The sequence below is a fragment of the Anabrus simplex genome, chromosome 1 (genome assembly GCF_040414725.1).
Source record: "Anabrus simplex isolate iqAnaSimp1 chromosome 1, ASM4041472v1, whole genome shotgun sequence".
NCBI lineage: Eukaryota > Metazoa > Arthropoda > Insecta > Orthoptera > Tettigoniidae > Anabrus > Anabrus simplex.
In genome coordinates, this window is record NC_090265.1 from 1,044,698,671 (window position 1) to 1,044,718,904 (window position 20,234).

Below are 20,234 nucleotides of genomic sequence, written 5' to 3' on the forward strand. Positions count from 1 at the left end.
TATTCAATGCCACGAGATGTTACGTAATATACTTGCCAAACTGGTTTTATGTTTACGAGCAACTGACCTACGGTAACAGCTGAAGGCTACCAGTCTACAACATGTTACGTTACATTATCGCCAGACTGGTTTGATGTTGTTAGTATTTAGTTTCCGTCTTAGGGGTTTCAGACAACACTAGTTATCGGTTTCGGACCCTGGAGATGTATTGAATTCTCAGCGTTAATACTGGTTCATTTGCTGTTACGTCCTTTAGGGGATAGGGATATCTGTGGTCGTCAGCCCTGTGGTCTAGTGAGTATGGAAATGACCTGAAAACCTGTGTCGGTGCGCGACCTGTACGAGCGTGTGATATAATTATTGGTTGGGATACGCACGCCGGGACGTGAAATGCGGTACGATCCCCGTTGTGCATTGCGTAAAGGTAGAAGAAGGAAGACAGTTCCTTGCGCCAACGAACAAATGCATGGCATAGGATATCCATATGAGTAGAATCAGAATTGAATTATCGAAGCACATCGAACGTTTTGTTTCAAACGAAAAATGGACATATTATACAACTAAGTAAATTAAACGTACCTACATTTCGTGCTTCCTGCCTGGTTGAGTGGCTAAAACGGTTGAGGTGCCAGCCTTTTGACTCCAACTTCGCATGTTCGAACCTGGCCCCGTGCAGTGGTATTTGAAGGTGCTCAAATACGTCAGCCTCGTGTCGGTACATTTACTGGTACACCGAGCTCGATAGCTGCAGTCGCTTAAGTGCTACCAGTATCCAGTATTCGGGAGATAGTGGGTTCGTACCCCACTGTCGGTAGCCCTGAATATGGTTTTCCGTGGTTTCCCATTTTCACACGAGGCAAATGCTGGGGCTGTACCTTAATTAAGGCCATGGTTGCTTCCTTCCCACTCCTAACCCTTACCTGCCCCCTCATCGCTATAATACCTATCTGTGTCGGTGCGACGTAAAGCAACTTGTCATTCGAGCCAAGACACCACTGTGGTTCATAATATCCTCTGGTGCTTAAACATACGTTCACGGAGGTCATCCGAAGTGGTTACCTCAGTTCGGTATACTTTGTTTCTCATGTCCCCCCAGGCATAACAATCCACTGGAATAAGGGCTGGCCAATTGATAGTTCCACATCGTCCTGTCTACCGTTGAGGAAATGTCTGCACCATCGTGTAAAATCCACGTGGTTCGGCGTAGTCGAAGCGACACTTCCTCTGAAAGCTCCAGTAACGTACTGTATCTACTGTACAGGAGCAAGATAACATTAATAAAAAGATGTAACCGACCTCCAACTACACCCATCCTGATATTAATTAGAACCGGTGCTGGGAACTGCCTTGTCCTATTGAATGGGGATATTCCACAGCTCATGAGTGGGATATAGTGGGTTCCAACCCCTCTGTCGGCAGCCCTAAAGGTGGTTTACCGTGGTTTTCCATGTTCACACCAGGCAAATGCTGGGGCTGTAACGTCATGAATGCCACGATCGCTTCCTTTCCGATACTAGCCCTTTCCCGTCCCATCGTCACCATAAGGAAAGCTACACCGATCAAATTTATGCAAGTAAGGTGATTGGTACCGGTCTGAGTGTCTGCGACCGTTGAGGTCCTTATCTTCCGATCTCCAACTTGGCAGGTTCAATCTTGGCTCAGTCTGATGATATTTGATGGGGCACACATACGTCAGTCTCGTGTCGTAGAAATACTGGCACGTAAATGAACTCCTGCGATATGAAATTTCGTCACCTCAGCGTCTCAGAAAACGGTATAAATAGTATGTGGGACGTAAAGCAAAATAACGCTAATAAAAAGACGATTGGTCAAAGAGGCAGACTTCTCACTGCATCCATCCAGATATTAATTGAGAGCCGGTGCTAGAGGTTTCCTTGGTATACTAAATATTAAACACTCCTTCTATAAAAATTGCCTTATGTGTCACTAATACACTTGACAGAAATTCTGGATTGAGTGCTTGATCAATTAACCAGCGGCAGAAATCCACTCTTAAATCATCACCGAGCTTGATAGTAGCAGTCGCCAAAGTTCGAACAGTATCCAATATTCGGGATGTACTGGCTTCGAATCCCTCTGTCGGCAGCTTTAAAGATGATTTTCCGTGGTTTTTCATGTTCACACCAGGCAAATGCTAGGGCTGTACCTTAATTAAGACCACGGTTGCTTCCTTCCCGATCCTAGTCCTTAGTTATATCTGTCGCCATAAAACCTATCTGTGTCGGTGCGACGCACCGATACAGATAGGTCTTATAGGACGATGGGATAGCAAAGGCCTAGGAGTTGGAAGGAGGCGGCCGTGGCCTTAATTTAGGTACAGCCCTAGCATTTGCCTGGTGTGAAAATGGGAAACCACGGAAAGCCATCTTCTGGGCTGCCGACAGTGGGATTCGAACCCATTATCTCCGGGATGCAAGCTCTCAGCCCAGCGTCTCTAACCGCACGGCCAACTCGCCCGGTAATAATAATAATAATAATAATAATATTTTTTGCTGCCGGGCAGAGTGGCTCAGACGGTTGAGGCGCTGGCCTTCTGACCCCAACTTGGCAGGCTCGATCTTGGCTCAGTCCGATGGTATTCGAAGATGCTCAAATAAGTCAGCCTCGTGTCAGTAGATTTACTGGCGCGTAAAAAGAACTCCTGCGAGACTAAATTACAGCACCTCAGCGCCTCCAGAAACAGTAAGAGTAGTTAGTGGGACGTAAAGCAAATAACATTACCGGTATTATCAGGTCATTAGGAGCTGAAAGGCAGGGAAGAAAATAGTAAAATATGCGTGGTGTAGGAGGAAACAAGATGAAATGTACTTCACCCGTGCCTACATCGCTCGCAGTAGTTTACTACAGGATAGCATGCGTAAGACCAGAACCAGGTCTCTTTGCGATGAGTCAGGTGTATATTCGTATTGTGGTTAGCACTAGAGGACAAAGTGTGACAAACAGGTTTTGTGTATAAACATCAAACATGCACACCAACAGACACACACACGCAATGTACCCAAACCAGTACAGTGTAGAATGAAGAACTGCCATGCTGTGTTCAAGGTCAATATCTAGCGTTTTAACAAGCACGTCTTCCGTGTGTTGTGTTCAGCTTGCGCCACGTACAAGGCAATCGCGAACTGAAACTCTAGATTTATAATTTTTGTTACCGGTACTTCAATTTTTCTGCTCGGATTTATGAGAATATCGAACTATCGAGACTCAAAATACTACATCGATTGAGAACTGAACTCCCAACTCAATACGCTGCAGAAATGGTGTAACATCTGACATACCAATGTGAAACACGTAGCAATTGTTCAAGTGACCTCCCTGGACTACTCTGCAGACTTCACTTCTCCGTTGGCCATGCGGTTAGGAGCGCACAGCTGTGAGCTCGCATCCGGGAGATTGGGGCTTCGAACCCCAATGTCGGCAGCCCTGTAGATGGTTTTCCGTGGTTTCCCAAGTTCACACCAGGCATTGTGGGGTTGAACCTTAATTAAGGCCACGACCACTTTCTTACCATTCCTAGGCCTTTCTTGTCCGATTGTCGCCATAAGACCTCTCTGTGTTGGTGCGACGTAAAGCAACTAACAAAAGAAAATCACTTCTCCGAATCCAGTCTTCCGTAATATCCATTGGAGATCTGGCGGGCCAATTGATGGGTCCATGTCGTCCTATTCGCCATAGACCAAAGGACTGATCCAAATGATCACGCAGTAAGCGGCTTATATCAGGTGGTGGACCATCGTGTAAAAACCACATGTTTCGGCGTAGTCGAAACGGAGCATCCTCTGAAAGCTCTAATAACGTACCTATGAGGAACTCCAGGCAAGATACCCCTATGAACTGTGCAGGTAAGATGATGATAATAATGTCATTGGCTTTACGTCCCACTAACTACTTTTCACGGTTTTCGGAGACGCGGATTTGCAGGAATTTAGTACGATAGGAGTTCTTCACGTACCAGTAAATCTACTGACACAAGGCTGACGTATTTGAGCACCTTGTCAAGACTGGACTCAGAAGGCCAGTGCCTCAACCGTCTGAGCCACTCAGCCCGGCAAGATGATTGGTGCAGCACTGCGTAAAGTGCTGGCCTTCTGAACCCAACTTGGGAGGCTTGGTCTTGGCTCAGTCCGGTGGTATTTGAAGGTGCTCAAATACGTCAGTCTCGTGTCTGTAGATTTATTTGCATTAAAAAATACTGCGATAAAAAATTCTGGCATTTCAGCGTCTCCGAAAACCGTGAAAATTAGTTAGTGGAACGTAAAGATATTATTATTATTATTATTAGTAGTAGTAGTAGTAGTAGTAGTAGTAGTAGTAGTAATATTATTTTTACGGAAGTTCTAATTAAACGGGTCCATTACAGTCATCATTTTACCTATCGGTACTTACTGTTCAGTAATAAGCCTTCCGTCCGCCTCTGTGGTGCAGTGGTTAGTGTGATTAGCTGCCACCCCCGAAGCTCGGGTTCGATTTCCAGCTCTGACAAGAAATTTGAAAAGTGGTACGAGGGCTGGAACGGGGTCCACTTAGCCTCGGGAGGTCAAATAAGTAGAAGTGGTCTGATTCCCACCTCAGCCATCCTGAAAGTTGTTTCCCGTAGTTCCCCCCTTCTCCAGGCAAATGCCGGGATGGTACCTAACTTAAGACCACGGCCGCTTCCTTCCCTCTTCCTTGTCTATCCTTTCCAATCTTCCCATACCCCCGCAAGGCCCCTGTTCAGCATAGCAGGTGAGGCCGCCTGGGTGAAGTACTGGTCATTCTCCCCAGTTGTATCCCCTATCCAATGTCTCACGCTCCAGAACACTACCCTTGAGGCGGTAGAGGTGGGATCCCTTGCTGAGTCCCATGAAAAACCAACCCTGGAGGGTAAACAGATTAGGAAAAAGAAGAATAAGCCTTCTATTAGAAATGCCCGGCGGCAATTCCACAGCAGGTCTTTTTCCTTCGAGCAATGTTCACGATGGATGCAACTACGGTTTTTGAAATTTGTCTCATTAATAACAATTTCACTGAATACTTATAGCCTTTTCTTTCAGTGTCCACCGTCCTTTCAATGACCTAAAAAGTTTATGAATAAGCATAGACAACCCGCATTGTCTATTGTCAGAAATTCATCGTAGACTGTCGCAATAACAGCACAGAAATATTGCGCCCATATTTCATTTACTTATTAACCATTTCCTTTCATTTTGTCAGCTTGGTTCACTGAGTAATGCCATTGACGTCTTAAAATTCGCACACAAATACACAACACTTGATTCGCACGTATGTGCTTGTACGGATCTTCGACGTCACTGTAAGGATTCTGTGTACTTTTCACACAGAGTACCCTACACCGGTTTTCGAGTACAGCAAGTGACCTGGCACGTGAGTCATCCTCTTCTACTTGCCAAGCCTTTAGGGGAAGTGCACAACAACATGTGTTGGCCTGCGATAAGAAACAGGTTCAACAAGCCCTATACTCGGCTACTGTACTTCCGTTACGCGTGGACAGAATGACATCACCGGCGTATCCTGCTACGGCCGTTCAAAACACATTAGGTCCTGAAATATTTGGCTCAGTTATGGGCAAACTAATAGGACAAGGTAAAAAGTACATAGCATATATTATGAGATGTATTTTTCTTAGCCGACTAGCTTAATATCTGCACGTATACACCTAACACCCTGTATAGAGTATATTCATCCGGCAAAGGTTTAGGTATGCATATGATTTAAAAATCACTCAATAGAATGGGTGCTTATAGGGAAACCACAACAGTTTTGTTCCATTTTCTCTTATATTATTGATTTTCCGTAAAATCCGTGCACTATATATGTGAAACGTCGCTTCAAATTAAACATGTTTTGTTATGTACATTATTTCGCTTGGTCACTGGACACTATTCTGTTTGAGATAAATTTCCAGGCTGTTCAAATGCATTACTTTTAGCCCCGGAAAATATCGATATTGGAGGCAATTGCAATGATTTGCAGTCCTTCGTTTCGTGGTAACTGCCTTCTAAATGGCGAGTAACCGGGCAAGTTGGTCGTGCGGTTAAAGGCGCGAGGCTGTGAGCTTGCATCCGGGAGATAGTGGGTTCGAGCCCCACTGTCAGCAGCCCTGAAGATGGTTTTCCGTGGTTTTCCATTTCATACCAGGCAAATGCTGGGGCTGTACCTTAATTAAGGCCTCGGCCACTTCCTTCCAACTCCCAGGCCTTTCCTATCCCATCGTCGCCATAAAATCTATCTGTGTCGGTGCGACGTAAAGCCACTAGCAAAAAAAATAATGTAAGTCATTTCACAAAGCAGATTACACAATCTTCAACTTTGGTCCTATGCCTTATTGTCGTATATCGATTCTTTGTACTTTAGATAGCACAGCATTTCTCGATTATAATAAAATCTCTCCAACTCGATTGTGACTGGCGTTAGAAAATAGGGCCTGTCATTATAATGAAAACTATCCATCTCTTTTGTCAATGGAAGTTGGCAAGTGAGCCTGCAATTATTGTACAAACTCCCGAACTCGATTATGAATGGCAGTAGGAAATGTGACCTGCCATTTTCATCAAAATTTCTCCAACATGCACCTTATAGCGGAAACAGCGTACAGGGTCCTCCCCGTTTTTTTTTTCTCGGATAGCGCTAAGAGACATGCAATTTAATATCATCTTATTCATTGCGTATACAGTAACTCCGTATACAAGGTAGAATACCGTAGCTAGTGAAAGCATAAGTCTCGAACACTATTGAAAAGCTCAGAAAAGGTATGTGTTAGCTTGCTAGTCCCAAAGCCCTTAAAACGTATCATCAATAACAATAACTGACTGGCTGACATTATTGTTGTTAGTTGACGCGTTTTCTGTCTTTTCCACTGCCACACTACTTCGCTAGATAGCAATACTGACGCAAATCTAACCCGTCAACGATGTACACACAACAGGTAGCAAGTAATATACACCACGTTTACTATTTAACAGCCAATGGTCTCCATGTGTCCAGCATGAATCCTCTGGTAATGATTCTGTCATTCTATTTATCTTCAGCGCCTCCCGGCCTACATTGTTGTCAATCGTATGTGAAAATGAAAGAAAAATATATTGACCTGTTAAAACTGATCTCTGCTGCAGTAATTCTTGAACCGTTAAGTATCCATTCTTCAGAATTCTTTATAATCGAAATACTTACAAAAAATCACAAAATTTCAAGGAAGATTGAAACGTACGTGTTACCCCTAAACTGTCAAACGTCGCGCTTGCGACTCAATATAATATCACTAGAATGCCAATATGCATTCGCTTAATCACATATAAGATAATTTATCTTTCACTTACGCTATTGTACCAAGTAAGACATTGAAGAAGAAGCTTCAAGTCTCATCACACATTTCTCACTAGCCGTAAATGACTATAACTTATGAGGCCTGGCAGGAATAGACAACTCTCCGAGTACTCAGCGGCTGACGGAACTGTGTGCCGCTCGGAACATTTAATTCTTTTTTGTTTTTGTTTCTGTTTTTACCTTTGAGAACTTATTTTTTCAAAACTAGAAGATTTTTGCGTGTTTTTATATAGTGATTATTAAAAATGAGTGTTTTTTTAATTATTAATGGTGAAGTTGAAAATATAAAAGACAAAAACTTATTTAGTTTTACAAAATGTTGATCGCCTGATAATTACCAGATAAGTAAGTAAATTATTTAACACTTATATGATCATGTTAAATAAAGTTTTCTGAATAATATGGTGTGGTACATGTCTAACTTTCCTCTACTTAAGCATGATTAAATTTGTTTAAATGAAATGTGCAATCAGTAGGTAAATGGCCTGGCATTTAGTAAAAAACACTCGGCACTTTTAGGGTTAGCGCCTTATCAGAACTTGATAGATGTTAAAACTACGGACTTCAATTCTTTAATCCTAATAAGACCGATTGCGAACCGAGCACAGCGGCCTTTCGATGTAGTCTGAGTTCGCATATGTGCGCACTACATCGGATTTGGCTGTTTTTTATGCCCATTTCGTCCCTTATTTCTTCCTGCCTTTGGTGGTATTAATTTGAATCAAAAGTTTGTAATATATACGATGAAAATGAAACGGCGTATGGCTTTTAGTGCCGGGAGTGTCCGAAGACATGTTCGGCTCGCCAGGTGCAGGTCTTTCGAGTTGACACCCGTAGGCGACCTGCGCGTCGTGATGAGGATGAAATGATGATGAATACAACACATACACCCACATTGGAATTAACCAATTGAGGTTAAAATCCCCGACCCGGGCGGGAATCGAACCCGGGACCCTCTAAACCGAAGGCCAGTACGCTGACCGTTCAGCCAACGAGTCGGACATATATACGATAAAATTGTGACACTGTTGTAATGTAGAACTTCGTTTGTTCCGTAGGGATCGGATGTAAACGAAGGGAGCTTTCAGCGTTTTAATTTACCCCTGTTTTCGCAACGCTGCTATAGTCTACATCAGCCCTGTCCAACGCGGCGCCCGAGGTGCCGTCTTATGGCACCCTTCGCAATTAATTTCCAAATAAAATTTTACTGCCGCCTCTGTGGTGTAGTGGTTAGCGTGATTAGCTGCCACCCCCGGAGGTCCGGGTTCGATTCCCGGCTCTGCCACGAAATTTGAAAAGTGGTACGAGGGCTGGAACGGGGTCCACTCAGCCTCGGGAGGTCAACTGAGTAGAGGTGGGTTCGATTCCCACCTCAGCCATCCTGGAAGTGGTTTTCCGTGGTTTCCCACTTCTCCTCCAGGCGAATGCCGGGATGGTACCTAACTTAAGGCCACGGCCGCTTCCTTCCCTCTTCCTTGCCTATCCCTTCCAATCTTCCCATCCCTCCACAAGGCCCCTGTTCAGCATAGCAGGTGAGGCCGCCTGGGCGAGGTACTGGTCATACTCCCCAGTTGTATCCCCCGACCAAGAGTCTGAAGCTCCAGGACACTGCCCTTGAGGCGGTAGAGGTGGGATCCCTCGCTCAGTCCGAGGGAAAAACCGAACCTGGAGGGTAAACAGATGATGATGATGATGATGATGATAAAATTTTACTTATTATCTGAAAACAATACTTTTGCATTTCAATAAATATTCTTACTTTTCTCTTAAAAATACCGTCCTCAAAGTCAGGAAATTTGTTATATTTGTGCCATAAATGTGATTTAGGCCTAACTGACTCGTTTCCGCAATTAGTGAAGAGATAGAAGAAAGGTTCAGAAAGAGAGCTATTCGACATGTAAGTAGTTGCGAAAAAGGGAAATCCTCCACAAACCACTCACTGGGGGAAGCGGGGGGGGGGGTACTAGCGCCAGGTATAAGGCCCTCTCTACTCACGGAGCCAAATATAGCTGCATATTTATTCTGCCAAACAGAACCGCTTCCTTATGATTCACTTGATTGCAATGCCATAAACTACCTACCATGACAGAGTGCACCAGGACGACAATGGGACACCCAATTTGCCCACAAAATAACTGTAATCCCAACAAAGCTGTACCGTAAACAAAGAACAAACGATTTATGAAAGTCTTGCAATTGGAATGTTCCCAGTTCCTAGCTTTCAGGCGAACATTCAGTATTACTTGTGAGCTTATGCAGGGCTTATGGAATACGTTTTGAGTGCCTTGTGTTGTGATAAGTTGTACATTCAACATGTTTCGTGTGCTTTTCTTCATTACTATTTAAACTTTAAATTATCCAGTTTATAATCAGTTATATTTCATTAAACATAAGTCTTCTTAACATGGCTAAAAGGCAAAGAAATTATAACTTTAACAGTGAATGGGAGGACCAGTATTGCTTTATTGAAAACAAAGGAAAGTCTGTGTGTTTATTGTGTTATGCTAGCGTGTCTGTTCCTAAAAGAAGTAATGTACAGCGACATTTTTGACTAATCACAAAAAATTTACAGTAAATTTTCTGTTAATTCTGAACTAAGAAAACACAAAGTGAAAGACCTAAAATCTAAATTAGCACTGCAACAATGTGCGTTTAAGAAGCCAGTTCATAAAATGCGTAACTTGGCAATAGCTTCTTACAAAGTTTGTTACGTCCTAGCTAAAAGGAAAAAAAGCTTTCAGTGATGGGGAAGTAGTGAAAGAAGCTATGCTAAATGCCGATGAATCTCTGTTCGAATCTCACAAAGATAAATCTGAATTGGTATCTTCAATCAAAGGACTTCAGTTGTCTCGCCAAACTGTTGCTAGCCGGGTTGAACAGATTTCTAATAATATGGAATCTCAATTACATCAGGATTTGAAATCATGCGAACATTTTTCACTCCATTTTGATGAAAGTGCTGATATGTCTGACATTGCTGAGTTGTGTGTATTTGCTAGAATGATTTTTAATGATTTTACAGCAAAGGAAGAATTTGTCAAGCTATTGCCACTTCATGGACGTGCTAGGGGAGACGAAATATTTAATGCTTTCGTTAAATTCACCAAAAAGAGTAACTTACCACTGTCAAAGCTTGTCGCTATAAAAACAGATGGGGCACCGTCTATGACTGGTAGAAATAATGGATTTCTTTCTCTTTGCGCTAAGAATGAATCATTTCCAAAATTCCTTTCTTATCATTGTATTATTCACCAAGAAGCTTTATGCGCAAAGGTTTTAAAGTTGGATCATGTCATGAAAATTGTAACTCACGTCGTGAATTGTATAAGATCGTCGTCTACTCGTCATCGATTGTTCAGAAATATTTTAAGTATGTCGGCTTCGGAGTATGGTGATGTCATCCTTCATGCAGACGTAAGGTGGCTTAGGAGGGAAAAAACACTCGAACGGTTTTGCTGCCTGTTGGATGAGATACGAGACTTTATGAAATCATCTCCTGGGAAATATTATCACGAACTTGATGACATATCTTGGCTAGTCGAATTAGCATTCTTGGCTGACATCACCTCAAAATTAAATGAGTTAGATCTCGAATTGCAAGGGAAAGATCATAATATTTCACGTATGATAAGTATTGTCAATGCATTTGAAAAGAAACTTAAGGGATGGTTTGCCCATTTAAATAGAAAGTCCCTTTCACATTTTCCAAATTTGAAATCTATGGCAGATACAGTAAATGGCGGCAAGCGTGATTTTTCATCTCATGATAAACATCTTGAAACTCTTGGGTCCAAATTTGGTAGCAGATTTAGCCAGTTTTCAATGCTTGAACCAGTGATCATGCTTGTCAATAATCCCTTCGCTTCTCTTGACGTTTGTGAGTTTGGAGGGAGGGTGTGTGAAATATTCGAAAATCATAATCCTGAAGAATTAGAAATGGAAATTTTAAGCCTTCAGTCAGACCTTTCTTTGAAATCCTCCTACGCAACATATGGCAATTTCTGGACTCTGGTGGACGGTAAAAAATATCCCATTACCCGCAGTGTTGCTCTGAAGATGCAATCTTGTTTTGGTTCAACCTATCTTTGTGAAGTCGCATTTTCGACTATGAACATAATAAAAAACAAATACCGATCCTGCCTGACAGACTCACACCTGGATGACGCGTTAAGAGCAGCCTGTTCCAGTTACACACCAGACTTTCCTCAACTTGCAGCGAGCATGCAGTGCAAGGTTTCACATTAATTATGTGAGTAAATATATTTTCATATCATTTTTAATTATAGATTTATTATTATTATTATTATTATTATTATTATTATTATTATTATTATTATTATTATTATTATTATTATTATTATTATTATTATTATTATTATTATTATTATTATTATACAGTCGTTTTAGTACCGATAACGGTAGTCGAATTAGTGGAATCGTACCTGGCACCCTCATACCCTTAGTTATCATGTGAATGTGCTCGCGTAGAAACGAACGTTGGATAGCCCTGGTCTACATGGTGGGTCTATGAATGCATGTTTTAAAAGACATTGACACAAAAAAATTATTTCATGTTTTAATTGACATTCTGTATTCTTACAACATTGAATCCTGAAATAAAACGGAATATAGTTAATAATGTTATTGGTTTTACGTACCACTAATTACATTTACGGTTTACGGAGGCACCGACGTGCCGAAATTTTGTCCCACATTATTTCTTTTACGTTAAAGTAAATCTACCGACACGAGGCTGACGTATTTGAGCACATTCAAACACTACCGGACTGATCCAGGATAGAACCTGCCAAGTTAGTTAATAATTTAGTGAAGCATCCTAAAATAGGAAGAAAGTGTTCATGGAGCGATACTCGACTGGCATCGTGGCTGGGTTCCCAATAACACGCCTTCGGTTATATTCCCATCCTATGCAAGTAGGTTTCCTTAATTGTAAAATCACGTCTCTGTGTATCTCGTTGCTCTGGTCACGATATCAACAGTCACGTAAAACTGCAAGCTTGGTTGATGGATTGCTTGCTTATAAAAGGGTATAAAACACCTAATACCAAAAGAAGACAAATATAAAGTCTGAGTTTATTTACCACAATATAACGTACCTTAAGACTCTGATTTCTTATCAAAAACTGTTCCGAACATGCTCGTAGTCGGGCTTAACAAGAACCTATTAAGAACAGTATAAGTTCCCTCTGAGCTACATACGTGAAACAAAAGACGATCAAAGAGAAAGGAATTTCAATTTTAGTGTTTCCTCCCACACAGGGATGAAGGGTTCATCTTGCACAAAGACTGTAGGCCGGTTAATAGACAAGTGATGGGAGTGAGATGACACCGAATGTGCGTGATGTTAGAACCGCTCTGAGAAGGGTCACGCTACACTTCATCACGAGGGTTCCGTACTAATACCGTGATATACAGAGAATTTGTTTCAAACTCAGTACTATAAGACTCACTATTGAGAAGGTACTAGCACTAGGGCTGAGGAACAGAGAGGATACCCAGAAGGGAAGCGAGGTGAACCGAGGTTAAGGAGTTTTCCATCCGTAAACACATCTCTCCTTTATTCTAAAGTAGCGAAATTCTGTATTTACAAAAAAAAAAAAAATCTTACAACAATAAACCAATAAACCTCTATTAGCCCCATACATTAATTATAAGAGAAAATAACATATATTACCAAAAGTAATATAAAAGTAATACAGATTACGAAATTGGAACGGCCTTCAACAAGCCCCTAGGCCCTGAGCTACGAGCCCGGCACATTCACAGAGCGCAGAACACACAGAAGCACAACTCTTACCCAATTATACGCCCATTCGCTGCCACAAGCATTAACCTTTCACTCAACATACCACATACACTCACGACTTAAACTCCGATGCTCACAGCCAGCTGCCTCGAGTTCGCAAGGAACCCCAAAGTAGATGCTAAGATCGAGCGACAAATAATAATGAATACTCAACCGCTGAACACAACCACCCACCAAGACTACGCTGGAGAAGGAAAGGGGAAGGAACAGGAGGAGGAACACTGAATGTTGAAACAGAAAATCACATACCAATAAGATACATTCAAATCATAGCGCAGGCAAACTTCAAGTGTCTGTAATCGTTTTTTGAGTCTAAGAGAATTATTCGAAGTTACTTAATACACAATTTTTAAAATTAACAAATGAAAAACTTATGTGACACTATAGTCGATGTTTTGGAAATAGAGAATATAATTAAAGTTTGTCCGTTCCTTGCAGACTTTTACCTCACACTTCATTCCTATCTCCGATTAGGTACACAAAAGTGCAAAGTAATTCAGTTCAGTATCTATCTGTATGTGTGTTCGTTCGTTCGTTCGTTCGTTCGTTCGTTCGTTCGTTACGACAGCTCCGGGAAGCGACTTAACATAATTTCCCGAAACTCGATATTAAAGTTCAGAGACAGTCGTGGTGTACGCCAGGTCGTATAATATTTTCTTAGTACGCAGTGACGTAACAATAATAACAGAGCCAAAACGGGAAATGTCAAATTTCTCCCTTAATACTAATTGCATCTAAAACTGTGCATAATAAATTGAAAAAGTAACTTTCAGTCTTTGTATGCTAAAAGTGTCTTTATCGAACGAGGAATAGTAACTGATATATCACCAATTATAAAATTTTAACAAACTTCCAAATGTCTCCAGATATTTTTGTTCTGTGTAAAATTATACAAAACAAAACTGATAAAAATACCATTTTCAATCTTTTATATCACATACATTTTTACCATACAAAGTATAATAATGTAGTTATTCACGAATTTATATTTTTTTTTACCAAGTCCAACGAGGAGCATCTCTGATAGGAAATATTGTTCTGTCATCACGGCGACGAGCATATTAGCGGTAATGGTGTCGACAAACAAGCATACCTGCTGGGGTTTTATAAAGTATATGGCGTTTACTTACTATTCGGGCACATGGCAGGGGACTTTAAATCACAGAGTGGTGTGCCATTAACTTCTCCCGCTAACTCTATGGTTGTGAGTTGTTCTCTAATCTATCAGTGTCGGATGGTTCAGCTAGCCTAGATATAATTTCACTGACTGATTATTTTTCTCAATCAACGAACGAGTTATCTTCGCCGGTCAAGGTTGCGCGCCTGTGAGCTTGCATTCGGGAAACGGTGGGTTCGAATTCCACCGACGGTAGCCTTGCAGATGGTTATCCGCGGTTTCCTATTTTCACTCCAGGTATATACCGGGGCTGTGCATTAATTAAGGTCACGGTCGCTTCCTTCTCTGTTCTGTCCCAGTGTCACCGTAAGTCCTGTCTGAGCTAATGTGACGTCGACTATATCCGATAGCTATTGTTTTCAAGGGGAGATACGACAAAAAAAATGAAGAATTTGGGCGAAAAATATCATATTTTTCTTTTTGCATTATAAAATAACCCAATTCATGCTGTACCAGAAAATATCCAATCCAACATTGTTAATGCTAATAATGGCCATAAGAGGACAGTTCTGAGGTGAGAACATTGTTGTCCCTTTTTTAAGACTTGTTTTCTCAGTTTCATATTTTAGTAGCCGTTACTGTGTACAAAATGTTCCTCGTAACAGAGTTTACCACAGAACGTGTACAAAATTTATTTGCAAGCTATTGACACTTGCTATTGACCTTTTATATCCAGTATGTATAACGACCTTCTTTTTCACATTCAAGTATTCAAAATGATAAAAATTCACTTCTTTAGAATTAAAAAACCAATTGACTGCAATAATCTTTACAGAGTTGTAAAATGTTTAGCAAACTTTATTTGTACATCCATAAAGTACATTTTTACTAAATTTTGTTTCATACCTCACAAAATTGTGTCACGAAGGGCGTTTTTATTGCAATTGAAAATATTTTATGCAAAGAAGAACTTCAAAAATAAATGACCTAAATGAATGAAATTTAGCAAACAGTTTACTAGTAAAGGCCTATGTGTGACATAAATTTTATTACAATAGCTTGAAAACTGTAAAAGTTTGAAATTTAATTCATATCTGCCCTTAACTGAGGCGTGTTCTCTCTTTGTATTGTCCCTCTACTCCATCAGATAGTATTACTACTGCAATTACCCATCGAACGGGTACACAACAGCTCGGTTCACTGTAAATCCGAGAGTACAAAGATATGTAGATCTACTCCTTTCATTGCACAGGTTTAACTAATCAATTGATTGAGTTTGACACTCATGCAATTTCCCTGAATTACCATGATCATGCCATAGATGGAGTTTATAGTTCTCAGCACTGACTATAGTTAATTCAGATATGAGTCACAGTTCAACTCGATATTAGATATTTACTGTTTTCCTAGAATTTATGATCTGTGTCACATTTTCGTCCTTTCAACTGGCTCATTTGAATAGTTTATTATTTCTTCTGTACAGAAATGCGATTCATGTATCATTAATAACAAACTGTGATTTACATTACACACGTTGTCAAATACTATTGCTATCCACTCTGATAATTTTTTCATGTATAAAGTTATTCTCAGAACAGATTTTGTGAACTAAGGCAAGTTTCAGCATTCCATTCTATTGTTTGTAATATCTTGAGCAGGAAGTACAAAGTTTGGGAATAAAGGACTCGGAGCGTACTGTAATTTCTGGCATAAAATATTAAAATTTCACAAAGACACACAAGCTGACGAAGTAAAACTTTCCTTATTTTTCAGTGATAGAAGGAAGTCTTTCAAGAAATATTAAACCAGACTAGGAGACATGCACTCCCGCAGTGAATATATCTCGCATCATACCACTAAGGTAGTGAGTCATCCTCATGATGTCAGATCAGGGTTTCGACCCGTATTGAAATAGATGAATATTTGAATGGTATGAGTAATGATATAATGGTCACCTTACATACATTTGTGTCGTGTTTTATACTAACATTGCAATACTGATTTCGCGTTTATGTATCGAGGGGCAATGAGAGTTCTAGATTTCAGTTCTAGGTAATGAAGGAAAATGGAAATGAGAAACAGACATTATTTGCTGAATAGCATTTATGTAGAAAATTCTGGAATCCGAGATCGTGCCATAGTTACAACTTCGCAGTTCGCGGTTCTGCACTAGCCGCATGACCATCGATGTGCGTGACGTACCTTTTTATTTATTTATTGGCTTTAGGTTCCAGAACAAACAGCCAGCTAGAAATACATTGGAATACAATACATATAGCGGAACATTAAATATACACTGAGAATACATATAAACATATGAATCTTCCATAATATTATACTGTGATGACGTTCTGAGTCCTTACAGAATGCGCTCACACACATACACAGAGAAAAAAGGAACGAATTGAGACACTGCAACTGTAGGATGTTTACGAATTTTTTCTGAAGAAGTATCATGTCAAACTTTATAATCGTAAGTCGGTGTCTTTTAAGAATATGGCTATTGCATTATACACCTCTGATTGTTGGGATGATAAAACGCACTGTATGTTGAGTGGTAGTTGGAAGTTCAATGAAAGTAAAGTTGTTATGATGTTTTGCCGCTGTACATTATAAAGATGGCACGAGAAGATGTGGTTGAGGTCAGCGATTGCTTGGTGGCCACAGGAAAGGCGAGTTTAGGACTGCTATCCGGTAGAGATCATTTGCAAAACTGCCGTTATTGAACCTCATGCGAATAAGAGAAGTGATGTATCGGCGACAAGCATTCCATTTGAAGAACCGAGGTGAGTGAGGAGGATATGGTTGGACTGCAGCGTATTGTTTCCCCGTTCTTTTGTAATATTCCATTATTCTTCAATTTGCGTCCTTGAACGCTGCTTGATACGTGGCACGTAATCTCGAATAGACACTGGTGAATCTAGTCGTTCGCCCAAATGCGGTGCTGCTCTAGCGAGCCGGTCAACATCTTCGTTGTGTTTGATACCTTTATGGTTAGGTATCCAAAGAAAGTGCACAGCAATATTGAGACATGGAAGTTATCGAATTTTCTGAATGATCTGAATTTGATTAATTGTTAGTTTGTATGTAGGAGGTGACTGTTAAGTCTTCAAGACACTGAGAGAGTCAGTAACTATAAGAACTGCAGAAGGTGTAACTCTTAAACTGTATGCTAAAGCTTCGGAAATAGCGACAGCTTCTGCTGTAAAAATAGTACAGTCATTTGATAAAGTAAACAAAGAAGATTCTTCAGTTGCGGAACAGTAAAAAGCGCATCCCACTGCAGGCAGTGAGGATATTTTTGAGCCATCAGTGAATATCTGAAGAGCATTGAGCCACTGTCTTTGAGTATATTCTACAAGGTAAGACTGAACTCTGGTTAGAGGAATTCTGTTGTAAGGAGAAGTACTGGAACAGAAAACAATAAGTAGGAGTACGGAATCTCGAAATCAAGGCGCAAGACTTGTGGGGTGTTGAAGATGGAAGTAGAGGGCGTAGAAACTGAAGACTGTTCAGAAGGCATATATTTTTCATCCATTTTCGGTGTCCGAGCTCTCTCATAACTGTTTCTAAATCAGCCAGACTGCTGCAGATTGCTGCAGATTGGTGGTTAATCGTTGTACATCCTGGCTAATACAAAATTGCCTGCTAAATACTGTCGACGTACAGCAAGAGGAGGTTCGGCACACTCTAGTAACAATGCATTTGTTGGGGTCGAGGCCATGCTCCAATGCAGGTTCTGACAAAGCTCTATTGTATGTCCAGGTTGCGTAGAGCGATTTTGCTTCCGTTATGATAAAACATACTCCCGTAATCCGTTTTGGATCGGATCAAACTGCGATATATGAGAAGGAGAACACAGGGATCAGCCCCCACCACCATGTTCGGGTGAGAGCACGAAGAATATTCAGACTTCGTTCCAGTTTTGGTGTAAGCTCAGATATATCTGGCGACGATGTCAGTCGAGTGTCATATGTGAGACCTAAAAACCTTGCCTGAGGTTTGACTCTGAAGTTGTACGGTCTCAAGTTCAAGGTTAAGGGTGGGGTGAAGCCATGTGAGCGTCTACAGTTGAGAGAGAGCTTGCTGTAACATTTTAATCCTGGGTGAAAATATGGTTTCTAGATCACTGATGTAAATGGTGTAGAGCAGGGGACTAAGCACTGCACCTTGAGGCAGTATTTGTGAGACTTTTGCGTGGGCCAAGTAGTGCGTTATGATAACGCATATATATCCATCTGGTGTACAAAATATTGTAAATTTTCTTGATGATCGGATGAGGAAGACCGAGGTCCATCAATTTAGACAATAATCTTGAGATATAAACAGTGTCGTATACCTTAACGGTCGTGGACCACAGGCGGACTTCTCCGAAAAATACGTATTCTACGTTAGTTCGCCATGTCTGCTGTGTCCTATTCGGGAAGTGATCTCATTACTCACTTGGTGAGGCTGTGTGATGGTCAGGAGCAAGGAGGACGGAATGGCGGTGAAAGTGGCCCGCGGGACTAGCGCATGTTAATATTGAAGCTCCCTGAGAACTAGCTCACTTCCCAGAGTGCTCCAAGCAACATAAGGGTCTGCACTTAAAACAGAGGTCCTACTCCGGATGCTTTGAGGAAAATGAGATTTACTGCACCCTCGAAAAAGAGACATCCACCGCAATATCGCGGGTAGAATATGTACATAGTATACGATCGGCCCAATCTCAAGAAGCACTGGATATATTATAATGTGATTCACACCTTTCTTATATACACTGTTTGTTAATGTGAAATTGTCTGAATCGTCAACATAAAATCTAATAACAAAAAGGAACCGAGCTGTGACTATGTTAGTGAAGCATGTTAAAAGGTAAACACCGATCGCGCACTTTCTTGCCTTACGGTTAAAGATATGCTGCTACAGTACATGGAAGGAGTAAAATATGCACGAAGTCCGGTGATATTTATCATTGTTTCGGTGAATGTGTGTACATTTTTTTAATATTCCATTGCAAGGAACACACGACAAAGTCCGATGGAAGATAGTACCAATAAAAAGGTGACCGACCCGCCGATCGCCCATAGAAAATGCGTCTGTAGTTGCGTCAAAATGTTTCTATTTATTAAAATTCGTTAAATTAAAATTCAGTATTACCCTGTAGTACACCGAGCCATTTCGAGCTTTAGCCTGCCAAAATGACTACTACCCAGCCAAACGGGCTGTCAATATTGGGGTGCAACGTAACGACATCTCAAGCCATATTTATTGACTGTTGAGACAGTGTTCGCATCCTCTCTTGTTACATAGTTGGCCTTGTGAGACTGAGCGAATCCCTCTCCAGCCCTCAGTCAAAAATTAAAATCCCCTAGACTGGCTTTCAATTGAATCGGAGACCTCTCGGTAAGAGGCTTGCACATTACTTCTACACCACGGGGTAGAAAACATTTCAATATGATGTTACTATTACCTTGAAATAACGGCCGAGATGATTCATCGCGCCGACCACACGACACCTTGTAACCTGCAGGCCTTCGGCATGAGCAGCGATCGCTTGGTAGGCCATGGCCCTTCGGCATTTTGTGCCATGGGGTTTGGTTTTATTACCTTGAATCGGAAAGTGGATTTATGCAGAAGTTCATGGGATGCTAAAATAATTCATTTAGTTATAATATTACTTGTTCAAGTAACAACTTATCTTCAGAAGACTTTTCACTCCTATAGATTTGAATAGTCACCAGTGTATTGAACTGTTATCACGTAGAAGTTCCTTTTTAACATGTCGGACGCTAGGAATCATACAAAACATCAAACAGGAATGGACTCATTAAAGGAAAAGAACGTAAAACGAGACATTTAAATTCCTCTGAATGTTTACCATTGTGATACTGAAACCGTACAGTGTCCTGTACAGCTCCATGGGAATGATATGGGCTGTATACTCCATTAAAATTACTCCTAAAG